Below are 17,583 nucleotides of genomic sequence, written 5' to 3'. Positions count from 1 at the left end.
GTGCAGGGTTGCGTAACCGGGAGGAAGCCGGCTAGCGATGGCTATTTAACAGTCTGATGGCCTTCAGATAGAAGCTGTTTTTCAGTCTCTCGGTCCCAGCTTTGATGGACCTGTACTGACTTCGCCTTCTGGATGATAGCGGGGTGAACAGGCCGTGGCTCGGGTGGTTGTTGTAATCGATGATCTTTTTGGCCTTCCTGTGATATCGGGTGCTGTAGGTGTCCTGGAGGGCAGGTAGTTTGCCCCCGGTGATGTGTTGGACAGACCGCACCACCCTCTGGAGAGCCCTGCGGTTGCGTGCGTTGCAGTTGCCGTACCAGGCGGTGATACAGTCCGACAGGATGCTCTCAATTGCGCATCTGTAAAAGTTTGTGAGGGTTTTAGGTGCCAAGCCAGTGCTGTTGCGCCTTCTTTACCACACTGTCTGTGTGGGTGGACCATTTCAGATCGTCAGTTATATGTACGCCGAGGAACTTGAAGCTTTTCACCTTCTCCACTGTGGTCCCTTGGATGTGGATAGGGGCGTGCTCCCTCTGCTGTTTCCTGAAGTATACATGCTACCCCTGGGTAATGTCATTCGTAAGCACAACATGCACTTTCATTGCTATGCTGATGACACTCAGTTGTATTTATCTGCTAAACCAGACAATACGTCACAGTTAGCCCGCCTTGAGAAATGCATCACAGATGTTAAACACTGGATGACAACCAACTTCTTGCTTTTAAACTCTGATAAGACAGAAATTATGCTACTTGGCCACAAGAAACTCATAAATAAAGTATCCAAACTTACTCTTAACATGAATGGTTTCCCCATCACACCAAACATGGTTGTTAAAAACCTTGGTGTCACCTTTGACCCCAGCCTAACTTTTGACAACCACATAAAAAGCATATCCAGAACAGCATCCTTCCATCTCAGGAACATTTCCAGAATTTTCCAGATGCTGAAAAATTGGTCCATGCATTTGTTTCTATTGTAATACCCTCCTTTCCAGCTGCTCAGACTCTATTATTAAAAGCGTACAACTTGTACAGAACACTGCAGCTCACATTTTAACCAACACTCCAAGGCATGAACACATCACTCCAGTTTTATCTGCACTACACTGGCTGCCTGTAAAGCCCCTCAGATATTGAACAGCTTGCCCTGTCAAGTAAGAGGGGCAGACACCAATGAGGTTTTTAAATCATTTATAAAAACCCACCTTTTTAGCCGGGCCTTTAATAAGCAATTTTTTTTTACACATCTGTGTTCTTATGGTATTTTATTCATCCTCTTTACGGCTTCCTGTTTGCTTTCCCTTTTGTCATTTATTGTTTTAATGTAGTGTTTTGCGATTTTAAATGCAATAAATAAAGTTTGATTTGATTCTCAATAGAGGCCAGATGGGTTGCACCACAAGAGGCGTCCTCAATAGAGCCTGACCATCACTGACTTCAGTGGGCCACTCTCCCTAAATGACTCTAGAAAGGGAACCATCCATCTCACTGTTCTTTTGGTAAAGCCGTCCGCATGCTTCCCATCCGAAACAGTTCGGAACATTTTGTTACGTTTTGGTCTTCGGCAAGGGTTTTTTCGGCTCTTTGTGCACACACATTTTTTTTCTTGAGGCAAGCAGAAGTCGGTAGCTGAAGTCTACGCCAATTCGTCTGTGATTGGTCAACAGTAGGGATTCTTCAATTAAGTGTTTGTTGTCATTCAATGAGAGCCGAATCGTTTTCATGCAAAAAATTTCACTTCAGAAATACTGTACCAAACATCTTAGTTATATGTAAAATTGCGCGACTAAGATCTCGACAAAAATGTCAATTAATTACTGGTTTCTTGAGTTATCTTAGAATAATTGAGACTATTTTGAGGATGTGTATACTGACTACGGGGTCTCAATATAGACAAACAGTACTATTGCTGCTTTTTCTCGTTTTTCAAGAGAAGGTCTTTTAAGGGAGTATGCAAGCACACTCGTTCGGTTCGCCAGCCGAAGCATGCGGAAGGCTTAAGTCATATACATGAAAAGCCAGCACATGGCCTATCCAATACAACTCTGAATCATGGTGTAACCACTCCACAGATTCTTACCTCAGTGTGTGTGTGTGTTGTGTGGGGGTCTGTGTGGTATTCTCTCTCATTAGCATTAACAAGGGAAATGCACGTCTTTTGTTTGTTTGTTTTTCCTCTGTGTTTTTGTTCTGGTTCTTTTAATTGGCTTGTGGAATGGATTTTTAATTACACCGCATCCCTTTTGTGTGCACATGACGGGCATTTGATCTAAGAGTTCTGAAAAAATGTATGTTTTTCAATTGTATCTGGGTGTGATCGAGCGTATGGATGTAAATGCATGTGCCCAGAGTATGTGTGTGGGCTTTATGTAGAGGAAGTGTGTGTGTGTCTCATGGAGCAATATGTGTGTCTCATGGACGTGTGTTTATGTGAGTGTGTAGTGTGTATGCGTGTGTTCTTAACGATCCCCAAGCGTCGCCTGTCTGTGTCTCCCACACCTCCTCAGTGGGGCTCAGCTCATTAGCGGCGACGCCTGGGTGGATTAACCACACAAAAAGGCACATGGACTGCCGACACAACCCACACACCATCTGCTCACGTCTAACCACTCATGTTTAGTGCTCTTCAAAGCCATCCAACTTCGTCTTAGAAAAGACAAACATGGATTTGTGCTCAATTCAAACCAGGATTGTCTATGTGGAGAAAGAGTGGTGTGTGTGGCAGTATCCCTTCCCTCTATACCTCTCACATTCATCAGCTACAGAAGGAGCTTTCAGTCTGTTGCATTCATTTATTCAATTAAGTCTCTATTTCGTCAACATGGGAATTTAATATGGAATTCCCTTCTGTCTGTCTACGACTGATGATTGTTTATCAGAGACACACACCCACACACACACACACACAATAGGTCAAGACAAATTACGTTCGGAAATCAAAACAGAAAAAAACGTCCCGCTCTGAGGGTGGATAGAAAAAAAGCCCTGTGCCTCCTCCTTAGTTACAGCAGTCAGTCCAACTACAGCTTTAATTAATTTGATTAAAAAACTATTTGGAGCGCCCCCCCAAAATCTCAACTTTGATAATGACCGGAAAAATTGCAATTTGCCAGCTATTACATCCAATTAGGGAGGGAGAGATGGAGCGAGGGAGGAGAGTAGAACCAGATGGAAGAGAGAGAGAGAAAGACATCGAACAGAGCTTGAGCTCAGTGTGAGCCTAATATGAGAACAGCATCAGCACGACCTGAACACAGCATAAGCACTACCCCAGCAGACATGAGACCAGTCATACACAGCACGCGCTAAAGGAGGGTGAATCATAAGCTAAGGATGAGCTTTCCACACTCGGGGTCTGAGTTTGTGTGTGTGTGTGTGTGTGTGTGTGTCCATCCCCTGACTGACCTGTCTTGGGCTTGACTTTCTTGGACGGCTGTTTCTTCTTCATGAACTTGGCGGCTGACTCCTGTTGCAGGGGCGGCTCCTCCAGGTCTGCAACAGCCTCCGCGATTGGCTCACAGCCCCCTGAGTGACAGGAAGAAGAGCATGATCAACAGCCAATCACAGAGACTGAATCCTATCGTGAGATATACAATGAGTGCACAAAACATGATGCTCTTTCCATGAAAGACTGACCAGGTGAATCCAGGTGAAAGCTATGATCCCTTATTGATGTCACTTGTTAAATCCACTCCAATCAGTTTAGATTAAGGGGATTATTAAGACTTGAGACATCAAATCAAATTTATAAAGCCCTTTTTACATCAGCAGATGTCACAAAGTGCTTATATAGATACACAGCCTAAAAACCCAAACAGTAAGCAATGCAGAAGCACGGTGGCTAGGAAAAACTCCCTAGAAAGGCAGGGACCTAGGAAGAAACCTAGAGAGTAACCAGGCTCTGAGAGTATGGCCAGTCCTCTTCTGGCTGTGACTGGTGGAGATTATAAGAGTACATGGCCATTAAGGCCAGATCATTCTTCAAGATGTTCAAACGTTCATAGATGACCAGCAGGGTCAAATATATATATATAAATGCGTGTGTGAGTTTGAGTGTGAGAGTGAGAGAGAGAGCATACTTAAGTTCACACAGGACACCAGATAAGACAGGATCATTTCACCAGATAGGACAGACTTGACCCTAGCCCCACCGGCACATAGACTATTGCAGCATAGAAACTAGAGGCTGAGACGGGGGGGGATATCAACAGACCATCAACTTACTACCCTGAGACAAGGCTGAGTATAGCCCACGAAAGATCTCTTCCACAGCACAAGCCCGAGGGGGCGCAAAACCGGACAGGAAGATCATGTCAGTGACTCAACCCACTTAAGTCGAGTATAGCGAAAAAAGCCTGGCACGACATGACACACCCCTCCTAGGGAGGGCATGGAAGAGCACTAGTAAGCCAGAGCCGGCCAAGCAGAGACAGCAAGGGTGGTTCGTCACTCCAATGCCTTGCCGTTCACCTTTGCACCCCTGGGCCAGACTACACTCAAATCATAGGACCTACTGAAGAAATGAGTCTTCAGTAAAGACTTAAAGGTCGAGACCGAGTCTGCGTCTCTCACATGGATAGGCTGACCATTCCATAAAAATTGAGCTCTATAGGAGAAAGCCCTGCCTCCAGCTGTTTGCTTAGAAATTCTAGGGACAATAAGGAGGCCTGTGTCTTGTGACCGTAGCGTACGTGTACTGGAATAATATGATCAAATCTTTTGGTTCTAGTCAAGATTCTATCAGCCGTATTTAGCTCTAACTGAAGTTTATTTAGTGCTTTAGCCTGGTAGCCGGAGAGTAGAGCATTGCAGTAGTTTAATCTAAAAGTGACAAAAGCATGGATTAGCTTTTCTGCATCATTTTTGGACAAAACATTTCTGATTTTTGCAATGTTACGAAGATGGAAGAAAGCTGCCCTTGAAATATTCTTGATATGTTCTTCAAAAGAGAGATCATGGTCCAGAGTAACACCAAGGTCATTCACAGTTTTATTTGAGATGACTGTACAACCATCAAGATTAATTGTCAGATCAAACAGCAGATCTCTTTGTTTCTTGGGACCTAGAACTAGCATCTATGTAGTTTAGTTGGAATAGGGTCCAGTCGGCAGCTGGAAGGTTTAGAGACCATGACTATTTTCGTGAATGTGTCGAGAGATACCGGATTAAAAAACTTGAGTGTCTCCAATGATCCTAGGTCCTGGCAGTTCTGTGCAGACTCAGGACAACAGAGTTTTGGAGAAATATACAGATTCAAAGGAGTCCATAATTTGCTCTACAATGATTATGATTTTAGGTATGTGTGGATAGTGTATGTGTGCCATTCAGAGGGTGAATGGGCAAGACAGAAAATGTAAGTGCCTTTGAACGGGGTATGGTAGTAGGTGCCGGGCACACCGGTTTGAGTGTGTTAAAAACTGCAACTCTGCTGAGTTTTTTACGCTCAACAGTTTCCTGTGTGTATCAAGAATGGTCCACCCAAAGGACATCCAGTTAACTTGACAAAACTGTAAGTCCACACGGGCCAGCATCCCTGTGGAACGCTTTCGACACCTTGTAGAGTCCATACCCCGACAAATTAAGGCTGTTCTTAGGGCAAAATGGGTGCAACTCAATATTAGGAAGTTGTTCCTAATGTTGTGTACACTCAGTGTACATACACAACTCAAACCTGTGTGTAAAATCATTCTCTGGAGTATCAAGTTAGGATTTGGCCTTAACATATATCAAATGTGTAATAAAACTGTATCTTTCGCTGCCCTTTTTCAAGTGACAAAGTGTCAGTAATTGTCAGCTGTGGTTATGTAAGAGCTTCATCTTCTACCAGCGTCTACAAATGTCAATATTATCGTGTATGTGCATGTGTTTATGGAATGTGTGTGTATGTGCGTGGACATGTAGGTGTTGCCTATGTGCATAGTTGTGTGTGCTGGGGGTGTCACAGTGAGACCCCCACCAAGAGTATCTATCGGCTCTTTAATACTAAGGATCAGTGGTAATTAGGGCCCTCCTAGGGTCTATGAATCAGACCCCTTACGTCTCCCTCGCTCCTCTCCACCTCTCCGTCTATCCCCCAATCCCTAGGGCTTTTTTCATTTTTCACGTCACATTCATTTTACATCCTCAAAACACACCGTCTGAGCTGGCGGTGGTGTGTGTTAGTCTGGGTATGTGGTTAAGTGTGCAAGCGTTCATATGCGTGTGTGTGTTTTTAAAATGCCCTCTACCTCTAGGCAGATTACCCTAATCCCTGTCTGATATTTATCCTATGCTATAAAGCCAATCTTGTTCTGTTTGGTGAGGCTAATTGGCTGGGATGGCCCATGGGGTTACTCTGAGCTGAAAGGCAACAGGCAGCCTCAGTCTTTTTTCCCCTCTGCCTGGCCATGGGCTTGTTTGAAATTGGATACGCCAGCCTTTAATTGGGCAGGTGTTTTTCTAAGCTTGTCTTTTTGCGCTGTCTTGCAATTTTGGGCAGTGGCGGTGTGTGTGTGTGTGTGTGTGTGTGAACAAGGGTAGTGTGTGTGTGCAGAGAGAGAGGGGGTCATGTGTGGGGACAAGGGTAGTGTGTGTGTGTGTCTTAACCTCTGCCCGGCCTTACAACAACACGTTAAGGAAAGGGCCCCCACCTCCGGACCACCTTTAGCCTGAAAATGAGCTCTTTAGGTGGGGAGACAAGCCAGGCAGCCCTCAGACTGTAGCATGGAGCTGGACACTGTCACATATACTGGGATATGAAAGATGTTTTGGTCTGGGAGACTGGGTTAGTTATGGTCCAAACCGCTGTACTGTCTGGTTGTGGTCGAGTTTGGTCTCCTCCAGTAAGGCGTTTGATTGTAGTTAGAAGAGCAAGTAGATAGGTTGGAACTGCTGGACCGTTTGGTCGTGGTTTAGTTTGGTCTCTGTTCTAAAACGGTTGGTCGTGGTTTGGTCTACAGTATGTTCAATTCACTACTGGACCGTTGTTGCTATTCAATTTCTGTAGACCGTTTTATTTTATGGTTACATCTACGGAACCATTTGGTTGTGGTAAAAAAAAGTAGAGCAGGCACCAAACCACCGTTGGTTGTGGTTTGAATGTGTTAGACCGTTGTGTAGTGGTTCAGGAGACCATTTGGTTGTGGTTTGAATGTGTTAGACCGTTGTGTAGTGGTTCAGGAGACCATTTGGTTGTGGTTTGGTCTCAAATCTTGTAGATTGTTTGTGATGTGATCTCTAGTAGCTCCTCTTTCTCCCCTCCCCAAAAGGAAATGCACTTCCTGGTTTTTACCTATCTACCTTTACAGTCTAAACCTGTCCCAACTACAAAGTCAACACCAAGGCTTTTTTCTCCACTCTTTATGATGTCAACATTGTAAAAGTCAGGAGAGGAGGGAGATCGTTGGAAAGACACTGGGTTTTATGGTTACACTGTTGAGCAATGAGAGAGATATGGCCACTTACTGACACATTGCCAAATTTGATAATGCGCGCGCGCACACACACACACACACACGTGCACGCACCCAGAAAGAGAGAGTGAGCCAGACGGAGACATACAGAGACAGCGCTCTCTAAATGGGGATTAGCCTAGGAATTCCAACCGCATCAAGTAGTTGAGCATTAAGTAGAGCTTTAGCTAGCAGAGCAGATCCCATTCATTCAGTAAAAGTAGTCCTGCTCTCAACTACAACATCTATTTCCTCTCCCCTCTCTTTAAGTCTTACTGGAATAGATCTCCTAACCACAAGGCATAACTGGAATCCTCCCAAAACAGCTGAGAAAGGAGGCTTCAAACACAAGACAAGATACATCTGTTTACGCTGTCAGAAATGGCTCCCAAAGACAGATTAGGATATAGGAACAAAGGAATTCTCAGTGGACTTGGAACTTGGAATGTATTTTTGGACTGAGAAGCTGCCATTTCTAGAGTGTTAATTAGAGATGTTCATAGAGGGGATTCTGGGAGAGAACACACACTTAAATACATGTAAAGAATACAGTAAGGCACAACAACACCCCCCACCACACACCTCAAAGCATGCTTACATAACGTCCAGTCAACAACCCTGCACCCCAGTAGTATATTACAATCCAATTCCCCTGGCAGTCACTTTATCACAACATATGGTTTTTCTCCACTGCAAATATATTCAGTGGGGGAGCGTTCAAGATCTCCCAACTGTTGCCAAAAACGCCTGGTTCCAGCCGAGTAGCTAATGTATTCAACACATAGCAGGGAGAGGGGGTGAGTGAGTGAGTGAGTGAGTGAGTGAGTGAGTGAGTGAGTGAGTGAGTGAGTGAGTGAGTGAGTGAGTGAGTGAGTGAGTGAGTGAGTGAGTGAGTGAGTGAGAGAGAGAGAGAGAGAGAGAGAGAGAGAGAGAGAGAGACCACAGCAGACAGAGCTGAGACAGAGCTGCATTTCCTGAATGTCAAAAATATAAAACAATTAGAGAGTGTCATTTCCCCAAATTTGAAACCCTTATTCAAAGACCTCAGAGATGAGGATGGGCTACCCGTCCTGTTGGGGGAGGACGCAGAGAGCTGTGGATTGGCAGCGAACTACATTGCTGCCTGCCATAAAATGAGGGACAGTGTCTGACAGACCAACCTGCACATGTCCTCTATGCCATTGTTATTGTTCTACATATGGATATTTTGACCCTTGATTATTGTTGTTACTGTTGTCCCATTGACAATATTGATTAATATTATAAATCTCCAAAGTAAGCTTTGGCAATATATACATTGTTATGTCATGCCAATAAAATAAAGTTAATTTAATTGAGAGAGAGAGAGAGAGAGAGAGAGAGAGAGAGAGAGAGAGAGAGAGAGAGAGAGAGAGAGAGAGAGAGAGAGAGAGAGAGAGAGAGGAAGAGAGGAAGAGAGAAAGAATGAGAGAGAAAGAAAGAGAGAAAGAGCGAGCGAGAAAGTGAGAAAGAAAGAAAATGCAAAAGAAGAGAGAGAGAGAAGAAGAGAGAAATAACGAGAGAGAGAAAGAGAGAGGAGAGAGAGAGAGAGAGAGAGAGGAAGAGAGAAAGAATGAGAGAGAAAGAAAGAGAGAAAGAGCGAGCGAGAAAGTGAGAAAGAAAGAAAATGCAAAAGAAGAGAGAGAGAAGAGAGAAGGAGAGAAATAACGAGAGAGAGAAAGAGAGAGGAGAGAGAGAGAGAGAGAAAGAATGAGAGAGAGAAAGAGAGAAGAGAGAGAGAAAGAGAGAAGAGAGAGAGAGAGAGAGAGAAGGAGAGAGAGAGAAGGAGAGAGAGAGGGAGCGCGAGAGAGAGAGAGAAGGAGAGAGAGAGAGAGCATGTATAGGTCTCTGACTAATGTGAAAACATGATGGGGGGTTGGATGTGCTCCCTAAAGGAGACTTGTTCCCCAGCCTGTGTTTTTCCTGCCCAGTGTGGAGTGGAGACTGGAAGTTCCATATAAAACGTCATAAATCATGAGGTGGAACTGTGGTGTGTGTGTGTGTGTGGATGCAGAGGTATCAATCTTCTTCTGTGGTGGGAAAGAGAAGATATGTATAAACACGCACGCACGCACGCACACACACACACACACACACACACAAAGGCTATGAAATAGATGTACAGTGAAAACACACAACACAAGGAGGCCACAACATCTAGTTCATTCTATGATGAACCTCAAGCAGAGAGACCTAAAGCTATGCTTACTGACATACATGGATAGAGTAAACAAGAGATAGAGAGAGAGATATCGAGAGAAAGAGACAGTGAGAAAGAGAGATAAATGGGAGAGAGCGACATTAGACCCACAACACCAAACCCATACTGTAAAGCAGCCCAACATTTGACCTAATGACAAAGCAATGCTAACAGTTCTATAAGTAACGAAGGCCATGTGATAAACAGTACTGACTGAACTGTTACCATCAGGTGCTGCAGACGTGTGTGTGTGTGTGTGAGAGAGCAGAGGCCAAGAGCAGCTGTTAAAACCAGAGTCTCAACAGGCCGCCCAGGTGATGTCATCAGAGCGAGACGCAGGGTCAGGTGAGGAGAGGGTGAGCGGTGAGAGAGAGGGACGAGGAGAATGAGAGAAGAGGGTCTCACTGTGTCCAGGAGACAGGAACCTACACATCTAACAAGTGGTGTGTACTCCTGAGTGGCGCAGTGGTCTAAGGCACTGCATCGCAGTGCTAACTGTGCCACTAGAGATCCTGGTTCGAATCCAGGCTCTGTCGAAGCCGGCCGCGACCGGGAGACTCATGGGCGGCGCACAATTGGCCCAGCGTCGTCCAGGGTAGGGGAGGGAATGGCCGGCAGGGATGTAGCTCAGTTGATAGAGCATGGTGTTTGCAACGCCAGGGTTGTGGGTTCGATTCCCACGGGGGGCCAGTATAAAAAATATATATATATGTATTCACTAACTGTAAGTCGCTCTGGATAAGAGCGTCTGCTAAATGACTAAAATGTAAATGTAAATACCAGTACGTATGCATGTCATAAGAGAGAAAATATTCTGTGTATCCTTCAGTCACAGATATAAGCACAAATAGTCTATATCAGGGAGTACTGTACATTTGTGTCGGTCTGCACTGTATGTGTTTATTCAACTGTCAGGTCACACGCAGTATTGGTAGTGGGAAGATCACACAAACTACAAATCCCATCCATCCATCCACTTTTATACAACGCCTGGAATAGGGTGTACTGCATGGCCATGAAGTGGTGCTTGTTATGTGTGTGTGTGTGTGTGTGCAGTCTCCGGGGAAGACTGTTGCCGCCGGTGTTATTGGAAACGTAAACAACTTTTGCGTTTACAGCCGATTGAAAAAGCAACATCTTGGGGTTTGTAACAAATTACTGTTTACATAAAGAGTGACAGGGCTTTGGTCATACAGGAGTTGCCTGACTCTCTCTGTGTGTGTGTGTGTGTGTGTGTGTGTGTGTGTGTGTGTGTGTGTGTGTGTGTGTGTGTGTGTGTTTTGGCAGCAGACCAACGGTGAAAGGAGAGAGACCGGATGACATGGATCCTGTCTGCTCAATACTCTTGACACAGACACACACACACACACACACACACTAGAGTCCTGCATCAGGTCGGATACACAATACAGGATCAGAACAATTATATTGCTAGTCAGAAACTTTTTAAATCAAGATAATAGGGCCTACACTTTTTTACAAACCCAGGAGCTTGTTGTGTTACATTGTGTTGTGAATTCCATTCTGTGAGCGGCGAGGCTTCCAGCCATGAACGTATTGAGAGAGCGTGGAGCAGGGAACTGTCCATTATTTGTGTGGTGCTGAAACATTCTAATTTGTCCAAGCACAGAGCTTATGTTCCCTCCCCCCACGTGAGAATAGGCAACGACAAGTTGCGAAGTTTACTTTCTCTAATGGGTAACGCAGGCTAACTGGAGAAATAAAAAGAAAGGTTTTGATGGGGGAATAGGCTCCACCATCGTGGAAACAGGTGCTGCACGAGTGAAATCCCCGGTTTGGAAGGACAACCCGGTGGATGGATACACAGCCTGCAAAAGGTGCAAGCAGGTATTTGTTTATGATAATTCAATTAAATATCAGTTAATTATTAGCCTACGTTAATTCAGGCTGTTGTTTATTTAGACCAGGGTTCTTCAATTCCGGTCCTGGAGGGCCGAAACACTTCTGTTTTTTATTTCTACCTGGTAGTTAATTGCACTCACCTGGTGTCCCAGGTCTGAATTAGCCCCTGATTAGAAGGAGAGGATGAAAAACAGAGGTGTTTCGGCCCTCCAGGACCGGAATTGAAGAACCCTGATTTAGACCATACGCAGGCCATATAAAGTGTAAACCGGTGCGGCTGGTATAAGTTTGAGTACATTTACATTTACATTTTTGTCATTTAGCAGACGCTCTTATCCAGAGCGACTTACAGGAGCAATTAGGGTTAAGTGCCTTGCTCAAGGGCACATCGACAGATTTTTCACCTAGTCGGCTCGGGGATTAGAACCGGCGACCTTTCGGTTACTGGCACAACGCTCTTAACCACTAAGCTACCTGCCGCCCCAGGCCTGTAATAGCCTATTAAATAAAAGTAGCCTATTTTTGCAGCCTACAGTGCATTCGGACCACTTAACTTTTTCCACATTTTGTTAAGTTATGGATTATATATATTTTTTCTCATCAATCGACACACAATACCCCATAATGACAAAGCAAAAACTGATTTTTAGCAAATGTATTCAGACCCTTTACTCAGTACTTTGTTGAAGCACCTTTGGCAGCGATTACAGCCTTCTTGGGTATGACGCTACAAGCTTGGCACACCTGTATTTGGGGAGTTTCTCCCATTCTTCTCTGAAGATCCTCTCAAGCTCTATCAGGTTGGATGGGGATCGTCGCTGCACAGCTATTTTCAGGTCTCTCCAGAAATGTTTGATTGGGTTAAAGTCCAGGCCACTCAAGGGCATTCAAAGACTTGTCCCGAAGCCACTCCTGCGTTGTCTTGGCTGTGTGCTTAGGGTCGTTGTCCTGTTGGAAGGTGAACCTTCACCTCAGTCTGAGGTCCTGAGCACTCTGGAGCAGGTTTTCATCAAGGATCTCTCTGTATTTTGCTCCATTCATCTTTCCTGACTAGTCTCCCAGTCCCTGCTGCTGAAAAACATCCCCACAGCATGATGCTGCCACCACCATGCTTCACAGTAGGGATGGTGCCAGGTTTCCTCCATTTTTTAAAACATTTTTGTCATTTAGCAGACGCTCTTATCCAGAGCGACTTACAGTTAAGTGAGTGCATACATTTTCATATTGGCCCCCCGTGGAAAACGAACCCACAACCCTGGTGTTGCAAGCGCCATGCTCTACCAACTGAGCTACAGGGACGTCCTCCAGACGTGACGCTTGGCATTCAGGCTAAATAATTAAATCTTGGTTTCATCAGACCAGAGAATCTTGTTTCTCATGGTCTGAGATATCTTTTAGGTGCCTTTTGGCAAACTCCAAGCGGGCTGTCATGTGCCTTTTACTGAGTGGCTTCCGTCTGGTCACTCTACCATAAAGACCTTATTGGTGGGGTGCTACTGAGATGGTTGTCCTTCTGGAAGCTTCTCCCATCTCCACAGAGGAACTCTGGAGCTCGGTCAGAGTGACCATCAGGTTCTTGGTCACCTCATTGACCAGGGCCCTTCTCCCCCGATTGCTCAGTTTGGCCGGGCTGCCAGCTCTAGGAATGGTATTGGTGGTTCGAAACTTCTTCCATTTAAGAATGGTAAAGGCCACTGTGTTCTTGGGGATCTTCAATGCTGCAGACATTTTTTGGTACCCATCCCCAGATCTGTGCCTCGACACAATCCTGTCTCGCAGCTCTACGGAGAATTCCTTCGACCTCATGACTTGGTTTTTGCTCTGGCATGCACTGTCAACTGTGGGACCTTACTGTATATAGACAAGTGTGTGCCTTTCCAAATCATGTTCAATTAATTGAATTTACCACAGGTGGACTCCAAATCAAGTTGTAGAAACATCTCAAGGATGATCAATGGAAACAGATTGACCTGAGCTCAATTTCGAGTCTCATAGCAAAGGGTCTGAATATTTATGTAAATAAAGAAATCTGATTTTTTTTTTTTAAATACATTTGCAAACATATCTAAAATCCTGTTTTCGCTTTGTCATTATGGGGTAGTGTGTGTGTAGATCGATGAGGGAAAAAATGTTTTTAATCAATTTTAGAATAAGCTTGTAATTAAAAAGTGAAAGTGTCTGAATACTTTCCGAATGCACTATTCAATTGTTTATTTAAGTTTCATTTAAACTATTTGATTATCGAAACAATATTGAATATAAAGATCTTGTTTTGTTATGTCGCCTACTGGCTTTCATTAGGTAAAAAGGCTAATTAGATCGCTATTATTCTCAAAGCGATTTGAGTCGTCAATGTGACGCATCGTATTGTGAAGATAAAAAGGTAGCCTATCGTTCTTAATTCATGGCATGGTTTCCTTTTATCCAAATGTTGAATAGACATGCAGACAAATTCATTAATGCAGGGAAGGGGAATAATATCCTACTACTACGGAGTCATGAAAACATTTACATAAATTGATGTTATTTGGCGGGTCACGGATCGGCTCTCGGAACAATACTATGTGGGTGGGTCAGGTTGCAAAAAAAAAAAAAAAAAATAAATAAATAAAATAAATCGGTCCTGATGTCGGATGGGGCTCGGAATTGATGTGGCCGGGACGGAGCGGGTGCGGCTCCAAAAAACGGACCTGTGCAGGACTCTGACACAAACACACCCTGGATGGACATCATATAAGGCATAACTCCAGTAGTCCCAAATAAAACACATTATTGCAACTTAACTGGTTTATTGCACACATCCATACAGTAACAGTCCCAAGCTACTGCATATATCAACTACTGCAGCTGATCTAAATAGCTGTGTGTGTAATGCGTGTCTATATCAAGACAGCTGTCATAACTATCAAAGACCCTAGCTTCTATGCCACTACCATAACAGCATTATGTACTTTAAGCCTAACGACAAACAATGTCAAGTTTAACAACAGCAAAATACATGAAAGAAAACGACAATGCAACTACACTATCCCAGAACTCTAAGTATTCTACATTGGTCAAGAACCCACATCCATGTTGTGAATTAATTACAAGCTCCAAAGCATGAATGCGTCAAGCACTCAATAAGGCAACTAATTATTCTATTTGTGGAGCGGGAGGTTTTCAGCTGTAAACCATCGTTAATATTTCCTCACTCCACTGTATCCATATTCATTAGTCTGGCTGGAGGCTACCTACCGCTTCACAATACTGCCCCTGTGTCCATCAACACTCCTCATATATCATATTAAACATCTAGCATTAATCAACTGCTGTGTTTGATGGGGTGGAAACTGGGGAGAGAACTACTGAAGGGAAATGGTCGAGTTGATATGTCATCGACACACTTATACGTGTGAGGGGTGACTGCTAAAGAGGGGCAAGGGGGAGAGGGAGGAAGAGAGAGGAGGGAGGAAGAGAGAGAAGAGGGAGGAAGAGAAGAAAGAGGGAGGAAAAGAGAGAGAGGAGGGAGGAAGAGAAGAAAGAGGGAGGAAGAGAAGAAAGAGGGAGGAAGAGAAGAAAGAGGGAGGAAGAGAGAGAGGAGGGAGGAAGAGAGAGAGGAGGGAGGTCGAAGCAAAAAAATAAGTGGGGGTAAAAAAGGTATTTGGCCTGCTTAATGAAGGACAGACTAAATGAAGGGCGTGCAGACACACACACATTTTTGTTAGAACTCAATGACCCATGGGAGTGGTGGATGGGCGCACACACACACCACTGTAGGCCTGTGAGTGTGTGAAGGTCATAAACAGGGCTATGATTGAGACATGTGCTCTTCTCTCCAACCATAACACCTTTACCAGGGGACTAGTGTTTACTAGGCATTCTCACAGCCAGGGGTTAACACTGGAACAACAGAGCGTGCACACACACCTCAGTGTGACAGGATTTATTAGGCACTCTCAGAGGAAGGGGTTAACGGCTACATTACAGGCTATACTGAACACTAATGAAGAGAAACTGCTTTTTCTCACACACACAGACAGAGACAGAGACAGAGACAGAGACAGAGACAGAGAGAGAGAGAGAGAGAGACACAAACACTCTTCCCCCTCTCTCACCTGGCATCATGACTGGTATGGGTACGTTGGCCTCGGAGGCCAGGGACAGCCGTCCCCCCTTGCCCAGGCGGTCACACAGCACGGTGATGTGCTTCTTCAGGCGGACCGTGTCTTTGGGCATGCTGAGCTGGGAGGTGGACAGAGACAGGGCCTGGTCCTTAGGGCTGCGGGACAAACAGGTCCTTAGGAGGTGAGACACGGCCGCGTCCACACTCTCCTCCCAACCCTGAGAGAGAGAGACAGAGGCAGGTATTCTGTTATTCGAGCATATGATAGGGGGGGGGGGAAGAAGGCAGAGAACAATAGACAGTGATAGAGAGAGAGAACAAAAAATGATATAATTAGAAAGAGAAAGAGAGAGAGAAGCTGGGCATGTGGTCCATACACACTACCAGTCAAAAGTTTTAGAAGGGTTTTTCTTTATTTTTACTATTTTGTACATTGTAGAATAATAGTGAATCAAATCAAATCAAATGTTATTGGCCACATGCGCCGAATACAACAGGTGCAGACATTACAGTGAAATGCTTACTTACAGCCCTTAACCAACAGTGCATTTCTTTTTAATAAAAAAGTAAAATAAAACAACAAAAAAGTGTTGAGAAAAAAAGAGCAGAAGTAAAATAAAATAACAGTAGGGAGGCTATATATAAAGGGGGGTACCGGTGCAGAGTCAATTGAGGTAGTTGAAGTAATATGTACATGTGGGTAGAGTTAAAGTGACTATGCATAAATAATTAACAGAGTAGCAGCAGCGTAAAAAGATGGGGTGGGGGGGGCAGTGCAAATAGTCCGAGTAGCCATGATTAGCTGTTCAGGAGTCTTATGGCTTGGGGGTAGAAGCTGTTGAGAAGTCTTTTGGACCTAGACTTGGCACTCCGGTACCGCTTGCCGTGCGGTAGCAGAGAGAACAGTCTATGACTAGGGTGGCTGGAGTCTTTGACAATTTTGAGGGCCTTCCTCTGACATCGCCTGGTATAGAGGTCGTGGATGGCAGGAAGCTTGGCCCCAGTGATGTACTGGGCCGTACGCACTACCCCCTGTAGTGCCTTGCGGTCGGAGGCCAAGCAGTTGCCATACCAGGCGGTGATGCAACCAGTCAGGATTGGAGTGGGTCTAGGGTTTCTGGGATAATGGTGTTGATGTGAGCCATGACCAGCCTTTCAAAGCACTTCATGGCAACAGACGTCAGTGCTACGGGTCGGTAGTCATTTAGGCAGGTTATCTTAGAGTCCTTGGGCACGGGGACTATGGTGGTCTGCTTGAAACATGTTGGTATTACAGACTCAGTCAGGGACATGTTGAAAATGTCGGTGAAGACACTTGCCAGTTGGTCAGCACATGCTCGGAGTACACGTCCTGGTAATCCGTCTGGCCCTGCGGCCTTGTTAATGTTTACCTGCTTAAAAGTCTTACTCACATCGGCTACGGAGAGCGTGATCACATAGTCATCCGGAACAGCTGGTGCTCTCATGCATGCTTCAGTGTTGCTTGCCTCGAAGCGAGCATAGAAGTGGTTTAGCTCGTCTGGAAGTCTTGTGTCACTGGGCAGCTCGCGGCTGTGCTTCCCTTTGTAGTCTGTAATAGTTTTCAAGCCCTGCCACATCCGACGAGCGTCAGAGCCGGTGTAGTACGATTCAATCTTAGTCCTGTATTGACTCTTTGCCTGTTTGATGGTTCGTCGGAGGGCATAGCGGTATTTCTTATAAGCGTCCGGGTTAGAGTCCCGCTCCTTGAAAGCGGCAGCTCTGCCCTTTAGCTCAGTGTGGATGTTTCCTGTAATCCATGGCTTCTGGTTGGGGTATGTACGTACGGTCACTGTGGGGACGACATCATCGATGCACTTATTGATGAAGCCAGTGACTGATGTGGTGTACTCCTCAATGCTATCTGAAGAATCCCGGAACATGTTCCAGTCTGTGCTAGCAAAACAGTCCTGTAGCTTAGCATCTGCGTCATCTGACCACTTTAT

The 17,583-nt window shown here is 44.9% G+C and overlaps 1 pseudogene; it reads right to left on the bottom strand.

Annotated features, from left to right (window-relative positions):
• LOC123491285 overlaps window positions 1-17,583 on the bottom strand; it is a 202,868-nt pseudogene that overhangs the window by 74,702 nt on the left and 110,583 nt on the right.

This window comes from Coregonus clupeaformis, chromosome 7 (genome assembly GCF_020615455.1).
Source record: "Coregonus clupeaformis isolate EN_2021a chromosome 7, ASM2061545v1, whole genome shotgun sequence".
In the NCBI taxonomy this organism is placed as follows: domain Eukaryota; kingdom Metazoa; phylum Chordata; class Actinopteri; order Salmoniformes; family Salmonidae; genus Coregonus; species Coregonus clupeaformis.
This window is presented reverse-complemented; position numbering and strand designations above follow the sequence as displayed.